Raw genomic sequence first — 6000 nt, forward strand, 5'->3', positions numbered from 1 at the left:
CCGAGAGGAGTGAGAGAACCTCTGTGACGGTGGTATGACGAACCTTCCCTCTCTTTCTCCGTCTCTCTATTAAACAGCTGGTGTGAAAACATCAGCTCCACTTTTCTTTAAATTCCATCATTATAACGAAAAATGGGATTGTAATGACTAGGACAACCCATAAATTCCATACTTCTAACTGCAGGCTTGCACCCTGGAGAGTGAAGAGTACATCACGACTGACGGGTTTTCTTTATAAATAATACAGCTGGATCCCCCCCCCCACTTCTCTCTAACAACACCAGTAGAAACAAACAAATAAACAAAAAAAAATCATTAAAATTGTACTAGAGGCTGATTGTAAAGTAACTCCCTATCAATAAGTAGTCATAATTTATTGCTGAAATATTTCTTACAGGCAGAACCACTATCAACAATTTCCCACACTCTTTATCTGTGCCTACATCTAAACGTAGATTCCATGAATAGGGCTTCTTTGTTAGAACTGTTCGCCTGTGGAACTCTGCTCCGTTTGCCTGCTTTCCAGCTGACTACAATCTGATCGTCTTCAAGTCCAACGTCCCCCTAAGTAATCCAAGTTATAAAATTCCCACCTATGTTTACTATGCAAAAATCACAATGACAAATGTATACCCATTACACGAGTGGCCCCAGGGCCTTGATAAGTGGTGACCCCCATGTAAAAAAACAAAAAACAACAAAAAAAAAAAACATGAAGGGAATAAGCAGAAGAAAGCCACCAAAAAAAAAAAAAAAAAAAGAAAAGGGTAAAAAAATCAAATATACAATAAATAAATGTTACTTTTATATACCTACTTGGTTTATTTTTTGTGCTTTAAAGTAGTTTTAAATGCTATATTTTTTTTATCTTAAATATAAATTTTTTTATGGAGGGATTAACCAACAAAGATGGCCGCTGACATTCTTCATGTGTTGCCAGTCATCTTTGTTAGCTTTATAGAAAGTGAGTATTTGAGATTTAAAAAAAAAATAGCGTTTAAAATTACTTTAAACCACAAAAAAGAAGGAGCCAGGTAAGTATAGAAATAATTTCTATTGGTTATGATAATACTAGTAGAGGGAGGTGGCTTTACCCGAGCGTAAAATACGCTTAAATATGATATTTTAATTTGTCCAGATTTCGTATATATTATTATAGAGTCGTGATTTCCAAAGTACAAAAACAAAAAAAAAAAACGTATTTAGGTGCTATCAGCTAGAGTCGAAACCGAAAATGTAGCATTCAAAGCTGATGACGTCACCACTGTACCAACGTGATACTCACATGAACTGATTAAGAATTAAAAATAAACTAAGATAAATGTACAAAATGTTTAACGATTTTTTTTTCAATTTTGACCCATTTTTGGCCCCTTAAAAACAATTTTAATTGGCTAAAGACCCATAAAAAATCCAATCATTTGAGGCCCCAAGTGCAGCTTTGCAACTTTTAGTTTCAGAGGAGATAGAGTTTGAAAATAGGCATATAGCTGTTTATATATTAAATTTATCAATTGAATATTTTAATTTTTTTACCGTTTTTTTTGTTTGTTTGTTGGCTTCTCTCCTAATTCCTCAAACATGAATATGATAAGAAAGTGTAGTGTTAAGTTAGATTGGCACTTTTTCTTTTTTTTTTTTTTTGTTTTACGAAGGAGTCATCGCTTATTAAGGCTCGGAGGCGACTCGAGGATAAGATAAAGATTAATGAGTGTACAGCAGTTAATGGGAAAATGTAGTAATCATTAGTAGTGGAAATTTGGTAAATTGAATTACTTTTCACACAAAACACTTGCCTAGCTGAAACCACTATCAATAATTTCACCCACTCTTTATCTGTACCTAAACCTATTTATTAAACTATTTTATTCATGTGAAACGACTCATCAAGAACTTGTTTACGTTGGACTTGAAACAACCATATTGCAGTCAGCTGGAAGCAGGAAAACGGAACAAAGTTCCTCAGGTGTGCAGTTCAAAAAAAGATTTTTTCATGGAATCTACGTTTAGGTTTAGGTACAGATAAAGAGTGGGTGAAATTATTGATAGTGGTTTCAGCTAGACAAGTGTTTTGTGTGAAAATTTAGCGATGGGGGGGGGGCATAGATTGGAGTTCAGACAAGCACTTGCCATGAAAATAATGATAAAGCAGAGACAGGCTCACAACATCTCTTCTGTGAGAAAGAGGTTGCAGGGAAAAGAAAAGGGCATTCCCCACTAGGCTATGAAATTTATTTTGAACTCAGTCAAGGCAGGAAAAGTTGCTTCTAGCAGCTTTTCCTGCCCAGATGTGGCAAAAATATTCTATCCTTGGACTACTTGGCTCTTATACAGGTAGAGAATTGCATTAGTAGTGAGATATCTACTGGAGCAGTAGAACGATCCCATCATTTTTCCAGCAGCCTTGGCAACGGATTTCATGTACATGTTCGATCTCAGATCAGGAATAAAGGTCAGACCTAGAAGCTTGTCAAAACACGGAGCCTCCCTAAGACGAGAGCCATTCATTTCAATTGATGCCAGATGAGGATCAGAGCGTTTATGATGTAAAGATAGAAGTTTGGTTTTAGATGCATTAAAAGTAACCAGCCACCTCTTTCCCCATTGCACCATGTGATCAAGATCAGAGGAGAGAGAATCAAGAACTCGGTTGTTTACAGCCTTTTAAGTGCTGCTATAGATGGTAGTATCGTCAGCAGAAATGTCTACAAATGATCTTAGGATGTGATTTGGGAGATCATTGATGTAGATCAGGAAGAGAGTTGTGCTCAGGATGAACCCTGGAGGGACTCCAGCATTAATACTGTGAGGTTCTGATTTCTGCCCATCAACCACTACTCTTATGAACCTATCAAAGAGAAATAATTTAATGATTAAAAGGACATTTTCATCTATACCATAGCTGGAGATCTTGTGAAGTAGACCTTTATACCTTTGATATGTCGAGAGCAATTGCCTTAGAAATGAAGCCTCTGTCGAGAAATTTGCTAATCCTATGAGATTACTGTTTGCATATCTGCTGTAGATCTAGCATAACAGAAACGGATGAGGGCAATAGAGAGCAAATATAAACGCAGTGGTGTCAGCGTCAGTTAAGGCAATAAGCAAAAATGAAGAAAATCTTTTTATCGTGTACCTACTTGTCACGGAATGAATATGGCATATTCCAAAAATCATAAAAATTGATGAAGTAGTTTTTTTTTTATTTTCGAAAATCAAATTTGCCTTTTTTTTTTACTGATAAGTGAAGGTCGAAGTCATTTTAATATTCTTCAAATTTTTAAAATTTATTTAAAACTAGTGGGAGGAGGTGGGGTGCGTTGCCCAGTTATTAAAAAAAAAAATAATTGTGACAGCATGGGTGGGGCCAAAAAATGTGACAACGGGGGCGGAGGGGGAGGGGCGCCCAGCGTTGTTTGGTCGTAGAAACAAAAAATTGTGAGAGCCGGGGGGGGGGGGCGCAACAAAAACAAAATGATCGGGTGCCATTAGCCAGAATCGAAACCGAAAGCAAAATTTTGTAAGAAAAAAAAAAAAAATAAATAAACAAATAATGCTGTGTGCCGGCCACGAACTCGCATAAGTGAAGTTTGCAACTGAACCGTTTTACTAACATGGCCATGATTACGTAGATCCTACGAAATCACAAATTATAGTTCCTATTTACAATGCCTCCCCACGGGACAGAGTTAGACACCAGAGTCGTTTTTTAACGTGGAGAAAAGGAACAAAAATTTAAAATTGTCTCAGTCGTGAAGGACTTCTCCTTCACTGAGAGAGAGAGCAAGAAATTGAAGTGCAGCATTTGAAGAACAGATACTACACTGTGATCTCAGCCCAATAGTTATTTTAAACGAAAGGAGATATCAAGGATTAGCGCATGCGCAGTTAATGTCATAAACTTCTTTTCATTAAAAAGTTGTAAAAACATTCCATCGTCAGCTTTTTTTGTTACTAATGGTTTTTTTTGTGTGTTGGTTTTAGTGTCAGAAATGGTCGTATGAATTAAAGAAATTTTAAACTGTTAAAAAATGAAACTGAAAGTTTTTTTTTTGTTTTATTTTGTTTTAATTAAAGAATCGTAAATGGATTGGAATTTTTGTTTGAAATGAAACCCTCATTGGACAATAAAAATAAAATCGAAATAAGGAAATTGTTTTTTGTTTTAATATAATTAGCCACCGAAATTACAAAACAACTCTCCTTAAATGCTAAAAAAAAACAAAAAAAAAAAGGGAAAAAAAAAAACGACTACTGGTAGGTGTACGCAAACCTCAAAACTAATGGCTATGAGACAACTTCCTAATCCACTGAGCCACAGCGCTGATTACGGAATGACGTTGAAAATTTTTGTAGTTAAACGAATTTGTTGAAATTTTTAATAGAGAAGTAATTTTTATTTATTTTTTTATTTATACCCATTCAACATCTCGCCATTTGGGTCAAGGAACGCATTCCTTGACCGGCAGGTCACTTCCATCATCATCAGCATCGGTATAGTTCGCTTTGTAGCAGCCAGCTCCACTCCTACCCTCAGGAGGAAGAGGAGGAGGAAAGGGCTTTTTGCCCGTTTTCGTCAGTTCAAATCTAGCCGGCTAAGAAGAAGGACGCTATTCGGCTCCGTCAAAAAGGATTCTTGACGTTAAATTGTACGTTTTTTTTTCTCTCCTCCTTTGGAGAAAGACGTTTGTTTAGAACTTCCTTGGTTGGTACTAAACTATTAACGTTATTTTATTCTTAGTCATTATAAGACAACAGGGTCTTACGACTGGAAGATTAATACCGGTTATTAAAAGACAATCGAGTCTTACAACTGGTAAATTATTATTCTCAAAGGATTAACGAAGGAAACTACCGTGTGTTGAGGAGTTCTTTTCTAAGAACAAAATTTAATTTTGCCGACGAGACGAGCAGAATATAGCCCCTAGAAAGGAAATCCCCTCTTTGAAAGATTTTTCAACTGAAGTTTCCTTCAGAAAGGAAATCTTCCATAATTCAAAAATTTACCCCGTATTTGTACACATAAAGCCTACCAAAGCGGCTTTATGGTCTTCTCTCCCCTTTGAATTAAAAGACACATGAGCCTTCACAAAGGAAATTACTTCTTTCTCCCATTTTAGGTCAAAGAAACTTTTTGTTTGTCCTTAAAAGAAAAAAAAAGAACATTTTGTCAAAGAAAGACTGAACATTTTGTTAAAAGGACTGAATTCTAAACAAGGACTATTTTCCGTTTTTTATATGTTCTTTTCTTTCAGCCTTTCTTGCAAGTAAGGATTGACGTCTGTTTTTTGTATTTTTTTTTAATGTATTTTTAAATGTTTCTTAAGGGTTTTTTTTTAACCCCAGCCTTGGGAAATAAAGGCAATCGATAACTTTTTGTTTTAATAAACTTGGATCATTTTAAACTTATTCGAGTCTGTATTTCTTTTGTTCATTTCCTCTAGTTGCTCTTTCCCGAGAAATTTGCCAGAAATTATTTTTTCCCCCTTTTTTTTTCTTTTCTTTTTGTTACCATGAAAAACGGATTTTGGTGACGACCCAAAATTTCGACAAATTCAGAGAACAGTGGATGACGCATGCACAGTTGTTGAAACCGTTTAGAAAAAAGCGATTTTATGTGACCCCCCCCCCACTTGATATAAAACTTTATACAAAATAATTGACCATTTTTTCCAGTTTTTACATATTTGTTTTAGAGATTGTTTTTCTAACGATGCTGAGTTGGTGCATGTAAGCATGCGTATGAGAAAAGTTTTTAGCAGACATACAAACACACACACACACATTTGCTCTTTATATAATAGAAAACTAGCATGGATACCTGGCGTTGCCCAGGTCCACATGGAGTTCCATTTAGACACATCTACTGTACTAAGGATATTGAGCAGATTTTCATAATTATATGTCAACTCGATCGTGGGCAACGTCGATAGCCCCACAACAATTTCAAAAATAAAAGATACTTAAAAATGAATAAAAACACGAAAATGTAAAAAGAAG

Source organism: Euprymna scolopes, chromosome 28 (genome assembly GCF_053919585.1).
Source record: "Euprymna scolopes isolate OS-2025 chromosome 28, ASM5391958v1, whole genome shotgun sequence".
Lineage (NCBI taxonomy): Eukaryota > Metazoa > Mollusca > Cephalopoda > Sepiida > Sepiolidae > Euprymna > Euprymna scolopes.